The 26,090-nt window shown below is 37.2% G+C and overlaps 1 long non-coding RNA gene across 1 annotated transcript; it reads right to left on the reverse strand.

Annotated features, from left to right (window-relative positions):
- Positions 1–7,720: 7,720 nt before the first annotated feature.
- On the reverse strand, positions 7,721–12,418 carry LOC131521197 (uncharacterized). Its single transcript, XR_009266228.1, has 3 exons — positions 12,314–12,418; positions 12,086–12,228; positions 7,721–7,786 (listed from the first exon to the last, which is right to left on the reverse strand). It is a non-coding gene; the product is annotated as an uncharacterized LOC131521197 (long non-coding RNA).
- Between the last annotated feature and the right edge of the window lie 13,672 nt (positions 12,419–26,090).

Consider the following 26,090-nt stretch of genomic DNA (forward strand, 5'->3'; position numbering starts at 1 on the left):
TCCTCACCTTCTCTATAAAAAAAAAGAAAAGAAAAGTGCAGCAGGCAAGAGCATCATCAACATTCACAGTCTGCTCACTGTCATGCAGATAGCCCCTCTTTTTGGTAATGGAGAAAACAGAGATCGATAAAGAACTGGAACTGGTGCAGACGCACAGGGGCTTGCGTGGTTGGCCCTAATCCTGATGAATAATGTGGCTGTCATAATAGCAGGCAGAATACAATGCTGTAACTTAGCAGTGTGATGAATAGCCTGTCAGTTAAGTACTGACATTGACTACATTTACATGGACCTTGGTAATCTAATTATTTACCTTATTCTAAATAAGACAATATGTTTAAGGTGTTTACATTAGTTTCTTTTAAAATATTCCTTTCATGTTCCCGTTTTACATGTTAAAGTACATAGATCGATTAATGGCACACGTCATTACGTCCTAACATGATGCCATCTGACATCCCCTCCAGAATGTCACTTATAGTTTGTCTTTGTTATGATGTCATATACAGTTTTGGGTGTTTAATTTTTAATTTTACAAAAGCTTCAAGTGCAGTTAATTATTTGTCATACTATACATGCAAACAGATGACTGCGTTGTTGAAGACATTATATTTGCTGTCAAACGGTTGACCACTGCTGTGTGTGTATCCTATCGCAAAATGCAGCAATTAAGGTGTGTGCATGTATAGACTGCACTTCGATAATGTGACTAAAATAGGAATACTCCACATGTCTTAATTCGATTTGTGTTTACTTCGAGTATGACATTAGCCAGAGAATTGTCTTAATCATGTTAAAATCGGATTATTGTTGTCCATGTAAACATACTCATTGTCACATGTAATGGTATATAAACGAATAACTGTGCAATGCAAAATCTTGTTTGTACAACACTAGCATCTACCAATCAACTAAAGTTTTGTTAAATTTTAGCTGTGTTCTCTTTGTTTGTTCTGAAAACACAGCACTGTGTTTATCCTCCTTACACTATCTGTATTGAAGAAAAGACCCAATAGTGTGTCATTTTGCTCAAACAGACATTTTGATTTGGTTGACAATAGAATTAGAAAGAATTATATAACTGATGCAATCAGATAATTTGATAAATGGCATGTTTATGATTGTGATGTGCCTATTGATTGTGGTAACATAGATGGGGTAACATTTGTTTTCCTAAAAATCCAATTGTTGTATACCCTAATGTGTGAGAGCAATAAGAGGCATGGCCATAATATAATTTACATTATGTTTCAAAGAGGACAAGATGAGATTTATCTTTGCCTGAAACATATCATTATGAGAAAGCATTCTACACATTTGTCACAAGTAAATAATTAGTTTCACAGCATAAAATGACTACATAAAATAGACAGTGGCCGTGTTAAAGGGCATATTCCAGGTTAGAGACTCCAGTGAGTCGATGTATAGAAAAATAATGTAGGAACTAGATTTTCTTTAAAATATACTTTAAAATACACTATTAAGGCTTCTGGAGTCGTTTTTATGAGAGAATTTTACTTCCGCATCTGAAAACCGCCAAAACCGCAAATGACGTAACGAGAGGAAGAGAGGTCCATGTTAACCATAGGAAAACGTCTCCGGTTACTATCGTAACCTCGGTTCCCTGAGAGCGGGAACGAGACATCACAGAGAATTTCTCCATTATGGGAACTCCTTCTCTTTAACCTTTCCTGAAATCCTATTGGCTCACGCCAGTCCAAATGACTGGCCAATTGTCACGAAGCATGCAATCGCATGCAAATACTGACGAGCTCGAGAGGCAGTATAAATGCGGTGCCCGCGACAATTACGTCAGAATCGGACACTGAACGCCACTTAGCTGGTCGAGCAGCGAGCACGGTGTTCCAGGAGGAGGCAATAGCCCTTGTTGAGTGGGCCCTAATGTGAAAGGGGCATTCCAAACCTCGGCTCGTATAAGCAGCCGTGATAGCGTCCACAATCCAGTGGGAAAGCCTCTGTTTTGACACGGCCCGGCACTTCGTGCAACCACCATGGCACACGAAAAGCTGGTCAGATTGCCGAAAGCTGGCCGAATGGACGCTTTGCAAGCGCTCTGTTGATGGGCCTGAGATCTAGAATCGGGCAGAGTCCCCCGTTCCTTTTGGGTACCATGAAATCACGGCTGTAGAAACTGCTCTCCAGCTCGCTTGGCGGGACTCGCTCTACCTGGGAGGCTCCTCTGGAGGACTCCAGGTAAGTTCCAACTCCTGGACAGCCTTTGACAGAACCCTCCTGAGCTCCTCTTGGAGGTTTGGGGACCCTGAGCTGTCCGTCTGATCGGGCTCCGATCCCGCCCAATCCCCCCTCTCCGAGGCCGAAATGGACATCGAGTCATCCCCCTCCTCCTGGCCAAAGGACACAAATTCCCCAATTTTGGAAGGAGGGTGGAAGCAGTCCTCGAGGAAGGAAAACGGGGAATGGGGAGCGACCGTTGGGTTTGGCGGAGCAGAAAGACGACGCTCCCGCCACCACATGACAAAAAATTACCAATTAGCTGTGCAAACAATGTTACTAAGCTGTTACTAGACTTGATAGTTATAATATTAGCAAACTGAGGTTAACTTACCAGCTATGTCTTCTAATATGGTAACGTTTTTACACGGTTTTTAAAAATATAACGATATTGCTAACGCTTACAAGCTAGCTGTGGTGCTTTACAACAACTTATATACATCTCGTTGCGTCTCATTATTTAACTAATTATGTTCACTGATTTGGTAATTAGCAAATGTTAAAAATCAAGTCTTACGGTGCACAGTTGACATTTTCGTGGAGCAGCATCTCTGACGGATCGGTGAGCATCATGTCTCCCGCCGGCGGCCGAACCACAGGCGGACCGGGACCCGATGAAGCTGCTGTGTGCACCCAAGAAACCGCACCAGCTCTGAGTCTCACTCGCTTCTTGCTTCGATATCCTATGCTGAACTGCATCATAATCGCCGGGATGATAATCTTGCGATATAGAGTGATCGCTAAATTACACACCACCGCGTTGTTTGAAGCAGATGCATTAAGTCTCTTCAGCTGCACAAACGCACCGAGGCTTGGAAGATACCGTCCTATTTCTTGTCAGAAAACCTGTGGACTCGATGTCCTGACAGGCTGGAGTTTGTGCAACCTCCACAAACACAATAATTTACCATGACGATGATAAACAGAAAAAAATAACTACCTAAAACACACTGACTCGCGCCCGCTCGCACTGAATAGCAACAGAGCGTGCGGCACACGACTCTCTCTCGTGACGTAATATGACGCAATGTTAAAAAAAAGCGCTTTTTCAGAACTGTCAAGGAATGCGTCACTTTTTCTTCTAAATTTGTGTGTTTCTGGCCTCAAGACAGACAGTTCAGGGTTAGATTACTTGACAGAGACAGGTCAAACAGACAGTTCAGGGCAGGACCGTTATATTATGCTATTATTTTATGCTATTTAAGGTAACTTAGCCCTATAATATGAAATGTACATGTTCTATTACAAATCCAGTCAGCATCAATGCTCCCTGTTGTGCAACGGATGGATTTATGCCAAAAAAAAAAAAAAAAAAATGGTTTCAACTTCTGTTTCATCACAAATTGACTTAATTAACTGATATTGATACACTGTAAGTGATTCAAAAAGGCATCATTTAATTTTATTAACTTAAAATGTACTTTTCTTTCTCCATCAGGGTGTGGCCAAAGGTTTCATTGGTGCTTTGTCATCACTGCAAGATTTCAGATGCAACCCAGTCAGTTCTTCCAAGGCACCAAACACCAGACCGCTCCACTGCAACTACATACTGTGTGTACCTTCAAGACTAGGAGTTTATTGTTTTCATTCCAGGTAATGTGTGTAAATGTTTCGAGTGTTTACTACAGTTAAAATGTGCTTTATTGTTCTCAGTGGCATCTACGCTAATATTAGTCTGTTTCATTCTTATTCCGATGTCACCATAGCCACCCAGATCCAGTCCGTATCCAGATCAGATGGTGGATCAGCACCTAGAGACGACCTCTACAGCCCTGAATGTCAGCGGAGACCATGTCAGCTAGATGAGCTCCAGAGACAGATCCCCAGTGAAGACCTCGTTGGCCATCGGGAGAAGACCACGAGAACCAGACAAGTCCTCTGCTCAATCTGACCTGTGCTGGAATTAAACCATGCCATGCTGGTTTCGTCTGGCCAGAGGAGAACTGCCCCTCGACTGAGCCTGGTTTCTCCCAAGGTTTTCTACTCAGTTTCTGTCACCGATGGAGTTTTGAGTCCTTGCCGCTGTCGCCTTTGGCTTGCTTATTTGGGGACGCTTGGCTGATTGCATAGACACTATTGGAAGAGAGCTGAACTGAATGATGATTTCATTGAATCATCAATGAACTGACTTTAACTGGAAAAATGACTTGTTAATGTCCTCTTGCATTATTAACAAACTATTTTCCTGTTTGACTGTAAAGCTGCTTTGACACGATCAGTATTGTATAAAGTGCATTATAAATAAAGATAACTTGATTTTATAAACTGTAACACCTGGTTCATTTTTTTTTTTTTTTTTTGTGACTTCTGCCTCATTTTAAAGATGTAATTGTGAACAGTAGTAATATTTGTAAATGTTTGTTTGCTAACATTTTGTTTAGTTTTTTCTGAATTTTGCAGTTGTATTACAGATGTAATGTTTGTCAGCTGAAGATTTAAAGGGATAGTTAACCCAAAAATGAAAAGTTGCTGTTAATTTACTCACCTTTAGGCCATCCGAGATGTAGGTGACCTTTTTTCTTTAAGCCTGTATGTTTAGTCTGTATGACAAATGTTATAAATGGAGATTGTTATTAAATAATGGCTATTATGTGTTGTAAATTGTGTGTTTTTAGTGATTGATAAACACCAGTTAATCATTTTTAATAATTTTGTTAAACTATAAAAATATATGTTTTAGTTCCCCCGCAATTTCTTATGATGCCCAAATAATAAATCTTAATTGAGGTAACATATGAAACACATGGAGTAAAGTGTTAAATTTTAATTGACATAACTTGCTGTAGTCTTCTAAATGTTTGACCAATTAAAACATTTTATTTGAATGGACTATAAAACTACTTTTTAGAGTGAGACTGTGTCTGTTCCCTGAATACTGAGGACAAATTATATGCTTACTAGGGGATATAGAACAAAATCAGATTGCGATTTAACCAAATTATAGCAAAGTAAGCTAAATAATGTCACAAAACTCTGGACAGTACCCAGAATATCGAAGTCCAGTAATGGAGGCAGAGATTTTTCACATTTTACTCTTAAACTCTCAAAATAGCCTTCTGATAATGTTTGGGGCTCAGACACACTCTCTCTCTCTGTTTAAATCTAGATTAAAAATACATCTTTTAGCCAAGCATTCACATAACAACTCATAACCTTGTACTCTAGTAATAAATGTGCATGATCATCTTTTGTCTGAAATAATATGAACAGCATCTATGCTAATTCCTTTTGTTTTCCTGTTTCTATCTCTCAGGTTTCCCATCCCAGTGTTACTACAGCTTGGATCCAGCCTCACTTGTGGTGACTTATTTGTTACGTCGCTGGAACGTGGTGAGAACGTCCTAACGACCAAACTAGCACGTCGTGAGGACGTAACTCTACCGTCCCATATTGGTCGCAGCGACGTACCAAATAACGTACCAGCGACGTAACTTTGTGATTCCCATATTCGTCGTGGCGACGTTCTAGTGGTATGTCGCTGGAACGTGCTGAGAACGTCCTAACGACCACGTTGTGAAGAGGTGACGGTACCGGATTATATTGGTCTCAGCAACGTACCAAGTATGTCCTAAGGACTAAAATACCACGTTCATTTTTATTTTTAATATTTACACCTCACCTTTAGTGCGGGTCCTGAGAATGTGCTCTGACCATTACCTTGAAATACATATAGAACTAATAAACTCATCTTTGGTGCAAAAAAGAAACCTTATAAAATCTAACAGTAATTTAATTATAGGGGATTTATAGTAAATAGATTCATACTGTAACGGACTCACCAGCCCCACCATCCACCTGCACCCGTTCGCAATCACCCGATTACTAATCACCTACACCTGATTCCACTTTCCAGACACTATAAGACACTACTCACCCCTCTCCTCCATTGACTGGTCTTGAGGTTACGATCTCCTCGTGACTCCGATCACCTACCCGTGAATCATCTGCCTTTGTTTGGACGGACGCCCTCCTCGAGTTCGTACAGCCGAGAGGGGAAAGAAACAAAAGACTATTGCTTAAGTTGATGGCGCTTCACCGAACCCCTTAGATGTTATTGTTTCACTTTGACTCCATTCTTTTGTTTGATTTAATAAAGAAGCTCTTACCGCATCCATCTTGTTCGCCTCTTCATCCTGTGCGTGACACATACATACATGCAGTGCAAACCAATTCAAAAGCATTAAATTCTAATAGAAAATAGACAAAAACACAATGCATTCATGAATCAACATTTATTCAGTGCTACTTTCTACAAATACTAAGCCAAAACATTCTGAACATTACACCTGTTCTTTAACCATGCAAAGTGTTACCAAGTCACGAGCACAGAAAACTGACCACATCAATTCATAGATTGCACAATATAATAAACTGAAAAAGTTTGTGTCTCATTAAGGATGTGCATAGTTAAATAATGCTGTTATCAGTGAAAATTATCAATAATTATCAGTACTCTTATTGATACAACTCCCTTAATTTGGTGCAAAAAAAATAAAGACATTATAAAAAGATATGAAACAATTCAGTAGATGCTTCATTATTACTTTGCAGAAATACGTTAAATTGTTTCCTGAGTGTCCTGTATGAGGTACCTGCTACAAATATCTGGTGCTGATGTGCTTTAATACTGCTTCACTATCAGAAGATAAACCTAAACAATATTACAATTACCAAAGAACCATAGTTCTTGAGCTTCTCGGAAGATAAAAGAAATAAAGAAAACAACAACATTCAGGTCAGGTGTGCCATGGAAGATCATCAAAAACTTCCACCTCTATTATATTTCGTTGTTCTTATTTTAAATCAGTGCAATCGTTATCATTAACAACAAGAGAAACTGAGTGCCCATATAGCTACAATAAACTTTATAACCTGCAAACTGATGAAAACGCGAAGCTATTAATTTACTGCCTCAGATGCGGCCGTTCTAATGATGGAGAAAACACAGATCTCTGTCAATCGCTCATCAAAAACCTTGTTAACTCCATTTGAGTATGATTTTCAGAAATTAAGTGCAAGTGTCTGATCATATATAAAGCCAAAATACCAACTCTGATGACGCAATGTTTAATTATTGAGAAAAAAAAAAACTTTTCCCCTTTCTGTTTTTTTTTTTTCTCATTTTTATAATACTTAGTGGTGTGCCGCGGGATTTTTTACAGGTCAAAACTGTGCAGCGGCAGAAATAAGGTTGGGAAACACTGGTGTAGACAAAAATATTGGGCAACACAACTGTTTTCAACATTGAAAATAATCATAAATGTTTCTTGATTTCTGAAGGATCATGTGACACTGACGACTGGAGTAATGATGCTGGAAATCCAGCTTTGATCACAGAAATAATTTATATTTTAAAATATATTTCAATCTTTTGACCAGCTGTGTACATTGCTACATTTAAATCAAAACACAACTTGTAATAAACAATACACACATTCTCAAAGAACTTACATTGTGCTGATTACTTCCTTCCCTCGCTGCGGTCTTCTTCAGTCGTTCCCAGACTTCCTTATTTTTCATCTTTCCCTTGAATCTACACAAAAATAAACAAATAAAAATAATTAAACAAATAATTTTATAGACAATTTGGATAAGTCACCCGAGACTGGGTGGCCACAAACTGTGAATCTTCTTTTTGAAATCTTAAGTGGTTCTCCAGCTTCTAAAGGAAAGGCAGATTCTGGGGCCATTTTCACAGAGAAAATTATCTTACTACTAGGTGTCCTAGCTAGAGGAGATTTAGCTTAAAACCTATTAACAAAACTCTTAAGGGTCTACAGTAACTAAAAAGAGGGTTGAGTGATTGCATTGACTCTTTGTTAAATTTCCACGCTGAGCATGCATTGGAGCTCTTAATATTGAACTCTCAAAGTGAACCAGATAGACGAATTTAACTTTAAAATGTACATAATTTCCAGATCCCCCAGACAGAACAAGCAAAGTGATGTGGTTGTGTATGGTGTGTAATGCAGAAATAGAAGACTGACAGAATTCTTCATTTTCATATAACGTTAGCCAACATATTAAAACACAAGTCAAAAACAATAGGAAAGTTTATCAAAGAATAGCATTAAAACAGCTTTATTGTCTAAAAACAAAACAATACTCGTTTTACTTACTCAGACCATGCGCATTTGTTCAGTGAATTTAACATGTTAATGTGGTCTGGCGACAGATGGGACTAGAGGCGATTCTGCACTTGAAAAAAAAAAACGTGCTCGGCAGGAACTGAAGTTACAGGCACGCAGAGAGATAACTACAAGCAAGCAGACAGTTTCTAAAAGAGCCTGTAAATCCCGCACCACCACCGAAGTGGGTCTTAGAGGAATAGACGGCGCGGATGGGATCGCGGACCGCAGCAGCGGGTTGTAGTGTATGACATGATTGACATTTGCTGGCTTTGGCTAGCCTTCAAGCTAAAGCATACGTGCCTGTATTGAATATGATTACGCATCGCTCCAGTAGAGTTATTGTAAGCCAATTTGACATTACACAGTTTACACAAAACTTTTCCGTTTCCTTCTAATTCAAAATAATCCCACACCTTTCTGGTTCTTCACGTGGTCATTTCGAGCTTGCTGCAACTGACATGAAGAAAACGCATGCGAGGTCTGAGGTAAAAATGTAGTTTCCGCCCAGATACGCTTTTAAAAATATTTATATATTTAAATATTTTGATATTTATTATTTTTCAAGTTTTATTTTAGCTCGTTGTTAAAATGTTTTAAATGTAACGTTAATATTATGGTAATATTTTTCTCTTGTGTAATCGACTATTGATTTCAGTGTCGACTAGCAGGAGCTGTACCGTTTAGTCGACTAGTCGACTAGACCCGCACATCCTTATTGATTATAACGATATATTTTCTGTATGTGTTTTGTATACAGCTCATATTTTTATAACAATAAAGGATGTTGATGACATACAACGAGTCCGCCTATCATAATCAAAATCAACTATAGATCACAATCGGAAGTTATTAGAAGCACTCGATGATGGTTTAAAGTGACTTACAAACAAACACATTAATTACATAAATTTTCAAGTGTAGCTTGATTCTAATTGTACCTCTAATTATATTATAGGATATTCTTGTAATTAGATATTTGTGTTTCTGGTGTAGAACCAAACTTTATTTATCAAAATTTAATGCTGTATATTGAGCAGCAGACAATGTTAAATCCATATACGAGATACACATCTGAGGAAAAATACATTGTTGGTCGGCGCCACCTAGCGTGCAGGCGTGAATTAGCACAAGGTGAACAATCGTTTCGCGCTCAGTGTGAAAGCACCGTCATCGGCGATTCGCATTGTGCTCAGTGTGTAACGGCCTTAATTTCACTAAAATGTTTCATTAAATGTATAGATTTTTATCAAATTATTGTGCACCCATGATTTTTCTAGAGTATCCTTTGCTGCTGAATTATCCAATAATCTAGTTTATAATAGTATTTTTGTCATAGATTATGATTATATATTTTTTAATTTGTTATATTTCATTAAAATGAAGTTGTCTATTTAGAAGATTGTGTTTAACACACAAAAGAGCGATGATCAGGTCAACACACAGAAGTATAGAAATTCTACATTGATTTAAAAAAAAAAAAAAAAAAACTGCACTGGTATCGGATCGGATCGGCAAGGCTCAAAATTGCGACCATTTTGGTCGCATATGCTCCCATAATTTAATCTGTGCGACCTCAAAATATATTTGGGAGCATTTGTGCGAGTGCATATAATTGTTGTAGTGCCTGTTTTCATTTCTCTAAAAATGTTCAGTTATGTGCCTTCTGTGTGCTGATACAGTGACCGGTCTGCCGTTCTATCAAACGTTACATAACTTCATCTTTACGTTCTTAAATTTAATGCAGACTTTAGATTTTAGGTTAATATTAGCTGTCAATCACTCAGTCACTGCTTTCCGCTGTCAGGTGACAGGGAGCGAACTACCGCGGGGAATACAAAGGGCTGAAGAAGAGAGAAAATGAAAGGAAACACTGACAGATTTCTTTTGTAAACTGTTTTAGCGATCATGTGGTGAATGTTGACCCACCAGCATTCACTTTAAAGCCTGTGGGACAGAGTTTGCAGGTAACACTAACAGAATTCGCCACAGAATCTACACATTTTAAGCTTGAGAGCTTGGTTAAATACAGAGAGAGTGCTAAACACAAGAAATGCAGGGACAAGTGTGTGGCAAAATGTTCAGGATCATCAGGTTCAATCGTTAAGGCCTTTAAATTGTCAGGATGCTCACGTAAGGGGCTGCGATAACATCGTAATTGTTGTTTTAACGATGTGCGATTTGACATTATCAAGTATATTGCAAAAACCAAACCAAACACCTACAGAGAGTGCACGCATACATGATGTGATGAAGTCCAGTAGGTTGGACTAGTGCGCGTGCGCATTTAGAGTGCTTTTTTCACTGCATTATTCAGCAATTAAAATGCATAACAAAATTCAATATATGGGGGCTTTGTATAATTTCATATAGTTAATATCACACGAACAGTGCTGTTTTTTCCTCCAAAAATCAGCATGATTACAAATGTGATATTGATTTTATACAACAGTTTAATAAACAAGGAGTGAATATTAAGAGACTTACGTTATAGATGCCATATTTCCTGTTTTTGCTCCATTTCGACAACAAAAATAATTCCCAAACAAAGCCACACACTTTCGCGTCTCTGCGCAACATGACGGTGTTTCGTTCCTGAATGAATCAACTGTTTAAATGATTCAGTTCAATCGCAGTGACTCACTTATTAACAGTGACTTGATGCCACCTACTGGCGATTGTAATTTCACGTTTAAAGTATCTTTTAAATTTTTACAAATAATTTCAAATATCAGTATTCAACGTTTTATGTTTACAGTATTAAAACATTATATATGCATGTGTCACTGCAGGTTAAATGCATTCATGTCCTGCATTAAGCAGGGTGTAAGTGCATCTAAATGCCACTTCAGAAATTCAAAATTCAAATTCAAAGATGAATTTTGTTGATTCTGATTTCATTTGCTTGATAACAGCCCAAATGTCTTATTCTTCTAATTGACTGATTAAATGTAAGAATTTGACTCAAATGATGATGCGCACTTTTAGAAAAAATGGCTAAATTGTGAAAATGATCATAAAAGGTAAAAATCAATTTAAACTTATTGGAAAAGATTAATTTCTATCACTGCTGTGAACTGACCACCACACAGAATATGAAGAATATCAAAATCAGCTAGACTACCAGCACAATAACACAAGATCAGCACAATAACACAAGATCAGCACAATAACACAAGCAAAATATCGTCAGTTATCAGATTAATTTAGGTGGTTTACGAAAGAAATCTGTCAGTGTTTCTTTTCATTTTCTCTCTTCTTCAGCCCTTTGCATTTCCCGCGGTCAAGTCAAGTCAAGTCATCTTTATTTATATAGCGCTTTTAACAATACAGATTGTGTCAAAGCACTTAACAGTATCAAACTGGAGGATAGAGTGTCAGTAATGTATAATGATAAGATTAAACACTCAATTTTCTCAATTATAGCTCCCTGTCACCTGACAGCGGAAAGCAGTGACTGGGTAATGGACAGCTAATATATTAACCAATCTGCATTAAAGTTAAGAATGTAAAGATGAAATCTGTTAATATATCATTTGTAGTTATGGTGCTCATTAATTTTTGGTGGGTGCTCCTAACTTTTTAAAGTAAAAAAGTTAATTTCGAGCCCTGATCGGTATCGGCAAATACTCAGAATTTTCGGTATCGGATCGGTTCTGAAAAATTGGTTTCGTTGACTCCCTAAATCCAACCCTGTGGATTACCTGTCTCTCCTCCAGAGCCTTTAGTCGTGTGGGTCCAGGAAGGCTGCTTATATGTCTGGATACCACTGCACAAATCTTTCAGCCACGAGAAATACAGTTCCAGCATGTCTTCAAATCCAGGACAACAGAATGGTCAGGATGATCTGAAACATATAACCAACTGAAATCAATTTAAATGTATTTTGTCTTGCCTGAGTGATGCTGAAACAACCAGGTTTAGTTTTTCACCCAGGATTCGCTGCTTCCTATGGAACAGTCTTCATGATGAATGATCTCTTGATCCTGGATCCTTACTGCCATCCACTTGGAGATGGTTTGGATGATATGTGGTTGTGTCTAAAGGGGTAATGAATCAACATTACTAAAATACTGATAGCAGCACTATTGATCCTGTAGCTTATATCCATTTTTCAGTACTGAACAAGTCAGGAAGCAAAGTAGTACCAGTTCTTGAAACCCATCTCTACTTGTAATAGTCGTCTTGTTGCTGCTGCCCAGACTGTCTCTCCATCTGATGATTAATACAAAAACAAACAAACAAAAAAAAAAAAAACACTTGAATAAATGAATAAAATAGCAATGAATAAAACATTTATAATACAAGGTTGTAACAAATGAGCATATTTTCTTATAAGCAACTCACTGAATCATTGACTCAACTGGTGGCAGTCAGGACCTAAAAAAAGTGAACCATTTGTTTATTAAAGATTTGTTGAAACTAAAGTATCAGATCTATTTGAGAATTAAACTAGCATAAAAAGCATGCATGTAAAAAACACCATTAACGAGCAGATGACACAATTTACAGGCCTGTCACTTGAGGGGGAAAGGCGGAAATTATTAATCCCACAGACACTGAACATGATTTCGGCAGCCTCGGTCTACTTAAACTTTATACAGCGGTTTTTATTCATGTTTACAGTATGGCTACCCAGATAGCAAAATCCCAGCAATGGCGGTCCACCAGCGTTTTTTGGGCGGCACAAATTCAGCGGCTTAATATGGTCGGACCACCGTCGGCACACCATCGGCGAGCCGACCAATTTAAAAACGCTGTCGGTCAGTCGGCGTTTTTTGGGTGGCACGCCACCAGCGGTTTGCGGCGGCTGGGCCTCCGTCGGTGCACCTGTGGCAAGCGCTTCTGTCCCGTGTTTCTACTGAGCTCTTACATGACATCTTTGTTTTATAAATTATATATATTATATTTATGTTTTACATTACATTTTTACAGTTAAAAGGAATCTGAAGCACTGAATAAAGATAGTGAGAGTTATAATTATTAACAAAAGTTTAGTATAAAAACTGCAAGCACATTTTTAAATGAAATAAATAGTTTGAATGATCATAAAAACAACAATACAAAATCTAATAAAAAAATAAAAAATAGCAAAAAAAAAAATAGCAAAAAAATAAATAAAAATAAAATTGTTAATTTGTCCCACTATCACGTGCGGGTTGCAGTTTACACCCATGTATGAATGGGTCATATAACTACATAACGATTAAAATTCAAAATTGAATACATTTTTTTTGTTGTTGTTGTTTATGTTTATTTAAATGCTGCATGACTGTGACGTGATTTGATGGACGCGCGCTCTGAGTCTCTTTCAAATGCTGCAGCGAGGGAGTTACCATGGAAACGGGGCGGCAACTCTCCAACTGACAGCTGCAACACTGCGTCTCTCGCTGCTGTTTTCACCGTTTTCAGGTGAGTTTAGTCTCTAAAATCACACAAATATTACATACAACTGTTCCTGACACTTTTCTTTCTTGTAATTGATACGCTTCTGTTGAATATTTATTTCATAAAGACGGTTTAGTGTCTTCGAAAAAGTCCGTTAGCATCTCAACTGTTTTCAGACGATGTATGCTAACTCTGTATATTGAGCTCTGATTTATCAAAGTTTTGACTTTTCATCACACATTTATGTGTAGTTGGGAGATTTTAATAGCTTTGTAAAGGTTTTGTCAATGGGTTATTGGAATTAGACGAATTGATTTAGCCTAAAATATGTGCTGTAACTTTACTGTTAATCGGTGATGTCACTTAAAGGAGCATGTATTAACTGAATCTAGTTAAAACGTGATTTGATATTTAATGGCAAACAATTATTGATAAAAATTGTTCTGTGGTTTCAGGAGTAACACTTATACAACAGAAGAGAAGCTCCAAGATATCTAAATTTCTGAAGGAAGCTGCTGACAGAGGTGTGGGAAACATAGGTAACGTTAAGCTGCATGAGAAAGCTCATGAAATTCCTTCATACATGCAAATATGTAGTGAAAAAATGCATATCACCATGCATCTTTTACAATTCTTTATTAAAATTATTTAAGAAGGTTTTGACATCCAAACATGAGTGAGTGATGTTAAAATGTATTTTATTTCTGTGATCAAAGATGAATTTTCAGCATCATTACTCTTCAGTTTTACATGATGATTATTCAGAAATCATTCTAATATGCTGATTTGCTGCTCAGGAAATATTCCTGATTCGTATTTTGTTTTGTGTTTTGTGTGTATTATTCAGGATTCCTTAATGAACAAAGTTTAAAATGAACAGTGTTTTTTTTAAACAAAAATATTTACTCTCACTTCTCATCAGTTTAATGCATCCTTGCTGAATAAAAATGAATTTATTAAAAAAACCTCGCTGACTGTAAACTTTAGAACAGTATTGTACAATACCATTTAAAGGTCTGGAGTCTATTTAACAATGAATCCTGAGAAAGAAAAAAAAGTTTACTCTAAAATGTTTATCAGCACATCTTTTTTTATATATTGTTAATAATCAGAAATGTTTCTTGAGCAGCAAATCAGATTTATTTTTGAAGGATCATGTGACACTTTAGACTGGAGTAATGATGTTAAATTCAGCTTTGATCACAGCAATACATTACAATTTTAAAATATTCAAATAATTAAAAAAAAAACAAAAAAACAGTTCTCTTGAATTGTAATATCATTTCACAATGTTATTGTTTTAACTGTTTTTTGAGTTGTGAGTATAAGAGACTTCTTTCAAAGATGTAAAAATCCTACTGACCCCAGACTTTTTAACAGTTGTGTAAATTAGTTATGATGTTCCTCCCAATTCAATAATACTGCGGCATATGTACACTGTAAAAAATCCAATTAACAAAATGTTGATAGTCCACTTTAGACATTCTACCAACTATAAGTAACTTTGTAACTACATGTCAACTAATTCTCATTCATTTGCAACTACATGTCTACTAACTCTCAGTAGGGTAGGTTTAGGGTTTGTAGAATAAGTTGACATATACTTGTAAAGTTTCTCATAGTCAGTATGTTGTATGTTGTGGACCCATCAAAATAAAGTGTTAGAAGATATTAAGCAGAGAGTCTACTAATACTCTTAATGACTGCTAGTTGACGTGTAGTTGCAAAGTTTCTTACTGTTAGTAGAAGTGTCAAAATAAAGTGTTACCAAATATTTAAGTTGAACTCTTTTTATTGCTTGTGCTTAGTTGAGAAAACATATTAAGTCTGCACAAGTATATTTTAAAAAATATTAAATTAATGGTTATTTTCAAATCCAGTCAACATTCAGAATGCTAAATGTTGACTAAACTAATAAAAACAAATCCAGCCAACACTGAGATCATTCCGCATGTGCACGAGCCTGAGTGACTTCGCGGGAGAAAAAGCGCTGCCATCTTGTCAAGTTCACAAGTCAGGTGAGTTGCACTAAATAAATTTTATTTTTTAGACTAAATTTAACGAGAAAATCATGCAACATATCCAACTTTTTTGAGTGGACATTTAGAAAGTGTTTTATGAGTTGTTAAGTGGATATAATTTAACTTTTTTTTTACTTAAAATGTACTTTTCTTTTTCCATCAGGGTGTGGCCAAAGGTTTCATTGGTGCTTTGTCATCACTGCAAGATTTCAGATGCAACCCAGTCAGTTCTTCCAAGGCACCAAACACCAGACCGCTCCACTGCAACTACATACTGTGTGTACCTTCAAGACTAGGAGTTTATTGTTTTCATTCCAGGTAATGTGTGTAAATGTTTAGAGTGTTTACTACAATTAAAATGTGCTTTATTGTTCTCAGTGGCATCTATGCTAATATTAGTCTGTTTCATTCTTATTCCGAGGTCACCATAGCCACCCAGATCCAGTCCGTATCCAGATCAGATGGTGGATCAGCACCTAGAGACGACCTCTACAGCCCTGAATGTCAGCGGAGACCATGTCAGCTAGATGAGCTCCAGAGACAGATCCCCAGTGAAGACCTCGTTGGCCATCGGGACAAGACCACGAGAACCAGACAAGTCCTCTGCTCAATCTGACCTGTGCTGGAATTAAACCATGCCATGCTGGTTTCGTCTGGCCAGAGGAGAACTGCCCCTCGGCTGAGCCTGGTTTCTCCCAAGGTTTTCTACTCAGTTTCTGTAAAAAGATGAGAGAGGCCTGTAATTTTCATCATAGGTATACCTCAACTATGAGAGACAAAATGAGAAAACAAAATCCAGAAAATCACATTGTAGGATTTTTTAAGAATTTATTTGCAAATTATGGTGGAAAATAAGTATTTCATCAATAACAAAATTTCATCTCAATACTTTGTTATATACCCTTTGTTGGCAATGACAGAGGTCAAACGGTTTCTGTAAGTCTTCACAAGGTTTTCACACACTGTTGCTGGTATTTTGGCCCATTCCTCCATGCAGATCTCCTCTAGAGCAGTAATGTTTTGGGGCTGTCGCTGGGCAACACGGACTCCAAAGATTTTCGATGGGGTTGAGATCTGGAGACTGGCTAGGCCACTCCAGGACCTTGAAATGCTTCTTACGAAGCCACTCCTTCGTTGCCCGGGCGGTGTGTTTGGGATCATTGTCATGCTGAAAGACCCAGCCACGTTTCATCTTCAATGCCCTTGCTGATGGAAGGAGGTTTTCACTCAAAATCTCATGATACATGGCCCCATTCATTCTTTCGTTTACACGGATCAGTTGTCTGGTCCCTTTTCAGAAAAACAGCCCCAAAGCATGATGTTTCCACCCCCATGCTTCACAGTAGGTATGGTGTTCTTTGGATGCAACTCAGCATTCTTTCTCCTCCAAACACGACAAGTTGAGTTTTTACCAAAAAGTTATATTTTGGTTTCATCTGACCATATGACATTCTCCCAATCCTCTTCTGGATCATCCAAATGCTCTCTAGCAAACTTCAGACAGGCCCGGACATGTACTGGCTTAAGCAGGGGGACACGTCTGGCACTGCAGGATTTGAGGCCTTTGTTACTTTGGTCCCAGCTCTCTGCAGGTCATTCACTAGGTCCCCCCGTGTGGTTCTGGGATTTTTGCTCACAGTTCTTGTGATCATTTTGACCTCATGGGGTGAGATCTTGCGTGGAGCCCCAGATCGAGGGAGATTATCAGTGGTCTTGTATGTCTTCCATTTTCTAATAATTGCTCCCACAGTTGATTTCTTCACACCAAGCTGCTTACCTATTGCAGATTCAGTCTTCCCAGCCTGGTGCAGGTCTACAATTTTGTTTCTGGTGTCCTTTGACAGCTCTTTGGTCTTGGCCATGGTGGAGTTTGAAGTTGGACTGTTTGAGGTTGTGGACAGGTGTCTTTTATACTGATAATGAGTTCAAACAGATGCCATTAATACAGGTAACGAGTGTAGGACAGAGGAGCCTCTTAAAGAAGAAGTTACAGGTCTGTGAGAGCCAGAAATCTTGCTTGTTTGTAGGTGACCAAATACTTATTTTACCGAGGAATTTACCAATTAATTCTTTAAAAATCCTACAATGTGATTTTCTGGATTTTTTTTTTCTCATTTTGTCTCTCATAGTTGAGGTATACCTATGATGAAAATTACAGGCCTCTCTCATCTTTTTAAGTGGGAGAACTTGCACAATTGGTGGCTGACTAAATACTTTTTTGCCCCACTGTACATGATTAGAGCACAAACCATATAACATGTACACAGAACATGCATTTACAATCAAATACACACAAAGAGATATTAAGTAAATTATAGGCAAATTTAAATAGTGTCAACTTACAAATAAAAATAATAAAAATATCATGTTATTTTATACCAAATGTGCTTGACTTTTATTTTCAGTGGGGCAAAAAAGGAGATGTAAGGCAGAACATTAAGAGACTGACAGCCTCAGGCACCGTTCACTATCATTGATTCTTTTCTATAAAATAAAATTAATTAATGGTGACTGAGACTATGCCACTCTCTCCTTTTGTGTTCCACAAAATAAAGACATAGGTGAGAAGATGATTTATAAAGAATTCTTTATGAATCACACACAAAGCAAGAGAGCTCCTTTTATAATCACTGAAGTTGTTGGTCAGTTCCATATAATACTACAAAAAAATAATGTTACATTTAATAAGAGTAGAATGTTAATTTTCTATATAAAACTTACATTTTGCACATGTTACTGTTGTTAATAAAAGTAAATTTTGTGCTTCCCAATTCAGGCTCGTGCTTTACTGTCAAATGTGCATTACCAAGAAATAAATGTGTAATATTACTAGTAACTACACTTATTAATGAAAAACTATAATAATTTTATGATTTAATTATCTGTATTTTTAATACCCCCAGCGCTACCAAATCTGCGTCTGGTGCCACCATCTGTAGAACTCAGTGGCGCTAGTGCTACTGCTCTCAAAATTTAGTCTGGAGCCCTGCTATATACAGGTGCATCTCAATAAATTAGAATGTCGTGGAAAAGTTAATTTATTTAATTAAATAAATAAATAAATTCAATGCACACAGACTGAAGTAGTTTAAGTCTTTGGTTCTGTTAATTGTGATGATTTTGCCTCACATTTAACAAAAACCCACCAAACAAATTAGAATATGGTGACATGCCAATCAGCTAATCAACTCAAAACACCTGCAAAGGTTTCCTGAGCCTTCAAAATGGTCCCTCAGTTTGGTTCACTAGGCTACACAATCATGAGGAAGACTGCTGATCTGACAGTTGTCCAGAAGACAATCATTGACACCCTTCACAAGGAGGGTAAGCCACAAACATTCATTGCCAAAGAAGCTGGCTGTTCACAGAGTGCTGTATCCAAGCATGTTAACAGAAAGTTGAGTGGAAGGAAAGTGTGGAAGAAAAAGATGCACAACAAACCGAGAGAACCGCAGCCTTATGAGGATTGTCAAGCAAAATCGATTTAAGAATTTGGGTGAACTTCACAAGGAATGGACTGAGGCTGGGGTCAAGGTATCAAGAGCCACCACACACAGACGTGTCAAGGAATTTGGCTACAGTTGTCTTATTCCTCTTGTTAAGCCATTCCTGAACCACAGACAACGTCAGAGGCGTCTTACCTGGGCTAAGGAGAAGAAGAAATGGACTGTTGCCCAGTGGTCCAAAGTCCTCTTTTCAGATGAGAGCAAGTTTTGTATTTCATTTGGAAACCAAGGTCCTAGAGTCTGGAGGAAGGGTGGATAAGCTCATAGCCCAAGTTGATTGAAGTCCAGTGTTAAGTTTCCACAGTCTGTGATGATTTGGGGTGCAATGTCATCTGCTGGTGTTGGTCCATTGTGTTTTTTAAAAAAAAACAACAAAGTCACTGCACCCGTTTACCAAGAAATTTTGGTGCACTTCATGCTTCCTTCTGCTGACCAGCTTTTTAAAGATGCTGGAAAATGAAATCAGCAGGATTTGGCACCTGCCCACACTGCCAAAAGCACCAAAAGTTGGTTAACCCTCTGGGGTCTGAGGGTGTTTTTGGGGCCCCGGAGAAGTTTTGACATGCCCTGACATTTGTGCTTTTTTCAGTTGCTTATAAACATTTTAATGGCTAAAGTCTAAAAACACTGTATTCAGCACAAACTGGGCTACAATAATATGTGAGCAGCATGTACGTACGTGATTGTGTTTTTGAGAAAACAACGTTTATGCGTGGTTAGAAAAAAACTAAAATTTTAAAGTAACTGAAATAAGGCCATAAAACACATACAGAACATTTGTTCACAAGACTTTTGAGAACTGGATCTTGGAGCCTAGAATATTTGCTTCAAAATGATCTGAAAATAATCTAACTCACTCATTCAGAGAAAACAATATATTGATTTAAATTTTCTAAGTCACTTTTTGAGTAGAAAGGGTCTATGCAAGAGGGCGTGAACTTTCCTGGATAATGCTGTGACTCACACCTGAGAAGACAAAGGCCCACATAATGAGTTGCATAATGAGCCATTGATTTCAGGTAAGTGACTGAGAGAGAAGAGTTACAAGAAAGAATGTGAGGAAAAAAAGAAATGCATATACATATAACTATCACATAAAATAACTTGATTCACTTGCGAGTGCAGTTAAACAGTTTATTAGGAACAAACAAACAAATAAACAAAAGAAGAGTCAAGATATCGTGGGTGCAATATCCAAAATATCCAAAACAGTGGCAGGAAACTGGAACCCAGGAAAACGGGAGACAGCAGAAACTGCATGAGAAAACACAAAACAGACGTGAGCAACACAATGAATGGACAAAGACAAAGCAAACATGGTGACAATACATACACTACCAGTCAAATTATTTAAACAGTAAGATTTGTAATTTTATTATTATTTTTTTTTAAGAAGTGTCTTCAGCTCACCAAGTTTGCATTTATTTCATTCAAAGTACAGCAAAAACAGTACATTATATTTTTTATAATATATAGGCCTACATATTGTTACTATTCAAAATAAATAAAGCACCCCACAATAAAATTAATAAATAAATTAGTGAGCATGTTGATAGGCTTATCAGGAGCAACTATATTATTACTAGTGGTGGGCATAGATTAATTTTTTAATCTAGATTAATCTCACTGTAATCTTGGAATTAATCTAGATTAATCTAGATTAAAATGGCTCATTTGAATTCTGCAAAGTAGATCAGAATAAGTTCACTACTAGTAGTAAACAAACAGCAGTCATCAAGAAGCAAACATAATATGGTGGTAATTCGTGGTGTCCTGATAATTAATAGGCTAATTAATTAAATTAAATTATGTAATTTAAAATGGGGGGCGTTCCGTTTTTTTCCCGACATAAAAATAAAGGGGATTTAATATTGATAATAACATTGAAGACATTGTATGATTATTCTTTAAAGATAAGGTTTTAATAGTTTTAGTAGTAGTAGTCTATTTCGTTCTGTCTTCAAGTGAAACCGAACTTTTATTTTGACGGGTTGCCGTGATATTTCTGTGTATATGATATGAGGATAGTTTTTCTCAAATGAAACGCTCGAATTCTCATGAAGTGACTCTCAGAGCAGTTCTGGAGATGTTGTTCATGTATTTATGTCCTCATTTAGTGAGACGACAGATGTTAATATCACCGCAAGCCTTGCGCGCTTCTGTATGAGTAAACAAACCCACGCGTCTGCGCCATACATTAACACAGAAGTCATATTTAAATAGATGTTTTGCGGCTTAATATTTACAAATAGGAGTGGGAGTGTGCTGTGTGTGCGCTTACGTTTGTGTGTGTGTGTGTGTGTGCGCGAACCGGGGCAGAACTCCTCTGTGCGCGCGATACAGAGAGCACGACCATGTAACGTAGAGACATAAATGACACGCCGTCGTGTAAATAAGATAAATAACATAAGGCTATTTAGTTTGTTTAATAAAACAACAAGGTATACACCTGTTCTATAGGGAAGGTAACATTGAATGAATTCTTTTGTGGTCTGGTATGGAGTCAATTGAATGCCGCATATATATGCAAAAGAAAATAAAGTTTTGCAAAAAGAAAATAAGTTTTGCAAATAAAAATAAAGAATTGCAAAATGGATAAATAAAACAGAGCAAAAGCAATGATTTTGCAATACATATTTTCCATGGCCATATCTACTAATTTATTTGCAATGCAGCTTTTATTTTGCGTTTCAGTCAAGTTTGAGTTTGCGATACCGTTTTCCCTTTGCGCTTCACGTTTCTGCGCGTCTCACTTTGTGGCGCTGTTTTGACATGGGGGTGGAGTCAGGGGACGGGGGCGTGTCCAACAGGCCTGGGCATGCCTCCCTGGAAGTGACGTCATCGGCCCGAGACGCAGATCACAGCTGATCCAGGCACCGTCATTGAGCAGAGGCATGCGGGCGGATCGTTTCCTTTTATTCACTAGCTTTAAAACATGCATGTTTTCATTTTATTAACAAATGTATATGTGTATTAGCAGCGTTTGCTCAAGTTAAAGAAGTTGTTAATATGAACATCTGCTGTTTATTTCTCTCAATGTGTGCACACTTTTATAGCATTAAAATGTGTATTGTTTCATCTGGTTAACTAAATGTGCATTAATAGTGCTTGTTTAAAATCTCTTAACCTGTGCACAGCGCTCTTTGTTTACATTAGTTCAGAGTTACTGCTAGTTTTAATGTAAAACTTCACAAACTATACATCATTAAAAAGGTCTAAGACTCGAGCTTCATATCCATCTCGACTTCGTTTTCATTTACATAACTCCTGGCATAAATTAAGAAATGACTGGCACTGGAAGTTTAAAAAAAAATGAAGCTTGAGTCTTTTGGTTTAAATTTCGTGGCCACGAGATATTAATGGGTAAACAAACCAGCGTGACCATAGCAACCTGGGATTATCAGAGATGTATTTATTAATATTTTATTTTTAATTAAGAAATTATACAAAAAAAAAAACATTATTCAATTATTATATTAACACCACCACGGGGTAATTTTACCCATGGCTGTTTTTCAAATAGGCTACATAATATATTTTCAATTAAAAATATCCAAGTCTTACAGTCATTGACTTTTACTAAAATTGTGTTATTTACAATCCCCTGTTTAGATAAAACCAGAACAAAAATGGGGCATTTATACCTATAAGCGCCATCAGGACAAATTTACGCATAATTCCTGTCATCACGTTCAGATGAAGATGTTTTAGATGTTTATTCCTCTACTCATAAATGTTCAAACTTTGGATTAAATATTAATTTGTGTTTGCAATTTTTTATCGTTTATGGTTCACTACTGTGTTGCTTATTTATTCCTGAAAAAAAAAATCTGAATTATGATGTAATGAATAAAACAATTTTTATGATTACCCCAAGTTTATTGGTGTTGTTCTCTTATTCAAATGATAAATTATATAACTAAACAAATTAATTAATTAGGTTAAACTGTGCACTTGAATTTGTCCTTTGCAATGTGGTGAATTAGTATTGCTTATAATAGTCTATTTAGGGTGTTTTAGTCATTTAAATAACATGGGTTATCTTGAAACATTTTATTAGCTATAATATTACAACACCCAAATATGTATTTATTTCCTCGTAATTCTCGTTGTCATTGCAGACTGGTTTATATTCATCATTAAGAAAAGTGATTAGTGTAACCTGCTTAAAAATAGCTGTGAACTTAAAACATCAGGACAAAAACATAGCTGATGACTAAAAATAATAATTTTATGACTCTAGACATTGTGAAGACAGTGGCATAATACAGTGACATACTACGTTTTTAGCCATATCAAAACAGTAGTCATGGCATGGGTGAATTTGACCCGCTGGCGCTTTTAGGTATACAGCGACCTCTGGTGGTTGAAGTGTTAACCATAGGCTACGTACTGGACTGTATTGCACACATGTAGACAGCATTCGAATTAAGTTTATTATGAATAAATGTTACATAAAGTATAATAAAATAGGCCGACAAGAAAACATTTTTATCCATCCCACAAGGTCTTGTAAGTCCATGTATTTTATTAGTATTAGTAATATTTTTATATTCGTTGTTATGTATTTGATTTATTTTCCCTTCATTTCGATCTCTTAACGTTCAGGGCTGTATAATAATAATAATAATAGCCTAATATACACATATATTACATAAAAAGACACGATCAACGGACTGTGGGATGGATAAATATATTTGATCAGTCTCTGATAATCCCAGGTTGCTATGGTCACGCGGGTTTGTTTATGCATGATTAAACTCATGATTAAACGACATACAGTATTATCATGTTCCCACGACTTAATATCTTGTGGCCACGACAAAACTAAACCAAAAATACTTTTTAATCTTTTTTTAAACTTCCAGTGCCAGTCATTTCTTAATTTATGCCAGGAGTTATGTAAATGAAAAACGAAGTCGAGATGGATATGAAGCTTGAGTCTTAGACCTTTTTAATGATGTATAGTTTGTGAAGTTTTACATTAAAACTAGCAGTAACTCTGAACTAATGTAAACAAAGAGCGCTGTGCACAGGTTAAGAGATTTTAAACAAGCACTATTAATGCACATTTAGTTAACCAGATGAAACAATACACATTTTAATGCTATAAAAGTGTGCACACATTGAGAGAAATAAACAGCAGATGTTCATATTAACAACTTCTTTAACTTGAGCAAACGCTGCTAATACACACATACATTTGTTAATAAAACGAAAGCATGCATGTTTTAAAGCTAGTGAATAAAAGGAAACGATCCGCCCGCATGCCTCTGCTCAATGACGGTGCCTGGATCAGCTGTGATCTGCGTCTCGGGCCGATGGCGTCACTTCCAGGGAGGCATGCCCAGGCCTGTTAGACACGCCCCCGTCCCCTGACTCCACCCCCATGTCAAAACAGCGCCACAAAGTGAGACGCGCAGAAATGTGAAGCGCAAAGGGAAAGCGGTATCGCAAGCTCAAACTTAAATACGTATTGCAAAATCATTGCAATACGTATTGCAAAATCATTGCTTTTGCTCTGTTTCATTTATCTATTTTGCAATTCTTTATTTTTATTTGCAAAACTTATTTTCTTTTGCAATTCTTTATTTTTCTTTGCAAAACTTTATTTTCTTTTGCATATATATTCGGCATTAAATTGACTCCATAGTCTGGCGCTATAGAGAAAATAATGCGAGCCGCCCCCCTAAAATAATGGTAGGGGAAACACTGAGATTTCCATTGGGAAGCTTCTTAAAAATAAATTTTCCCTGAAGCAAACCTGGCGGCTTCATAGCTGCATCCATGTTAGCACGTCATGTTTGATGTTGTAATTTCACAGTAGGCATACACACAGGTTCGAAGACTCGTTCTCGCCCCCTACAGTGCAATTCGGCTAGGTATACATCCGCGCTAAAATATCAAGGTGAAAGTCATCATAGCTTGCGTAGTATAGACCCAGCCCCCAACCCAACTTTGAGAATAGATTAACGGCGATATTTTTTTTAATCGCCCGATAAGAGTCTCACGTTAACGCAGCACGTTAACGCCGATAACGGCCCACCACTAATTATTACATTAGCAATCACCAATATTTCCCACGTGATTTTATAACAGATGCACACATGCTTTGCATGTATTATCATACAATACAAAAACAAAATTTTATAACTGAGAAACTAAATTGTTAAGCTTAGTATAAACATGTTTGAGCAGGTATTTGCAAACAGAGTAGGCTACTTCACAGTAAAGATTGGTCTAAACCTTCTTAAACATTACTTTTATATCATTGTTTATACAACATATAACTATCCTCACGTCGTGCAACATTTAAATGCAATGAAAGGCTGCCTATCATATTTCAAAATGTTGCACTCGATTTCACACATTTTATTCTGGAGTTCACCTAGTAAATGCGTTCAACTTTGTCACAACAACACATTATCGAATGCCAATAAGAAACATTACTTACTTGGTATAAAATATCTCCTCCTCCGCCGGCTCCAGCTGTGCTCGCGCTCTGCTTGTGAGGTAAACAAAGCTTTTTCCTCTCAGCGCATCTTCTGGCGGTAAATACAAGGCTTTTTCCTCTCAGCGCGTTTCTGAGGTAAATACAAGGCTTATTCCTCACAGCGTGTTCTTCCAAAACTGAAAAGTATCCGAGATGAACGCTTTGCTGCTTTGTTTACGGTAGTGTGGGCGTTTACATGCCGCATGGCTCGCGTGGAGATTTGTAATAACAAAAGCGCGAGCAGAGCGTGGGCGTGACCTAATTAGAGATAATGAGACCAGACGGAAAAACTGGACATGTC

The sequence above is a fragment of the Onychostoma macrolepis genome, chromosome 16 (assembly GCF_012432095.1).
Source record: "Onychostoma macrolepis isolate SWU-2019 chromosome 16, ASM1243209v1, whole genome shotgun sequence".
In the NCBI taxonomy this organism is placed as follows: domain Eukaryota; kingdom Metazoa; phylum Chordata; class Actinopteri; order Cypriniformes; family Cyprinidae; genus Onychostoma; species Onychostoma macrolepis.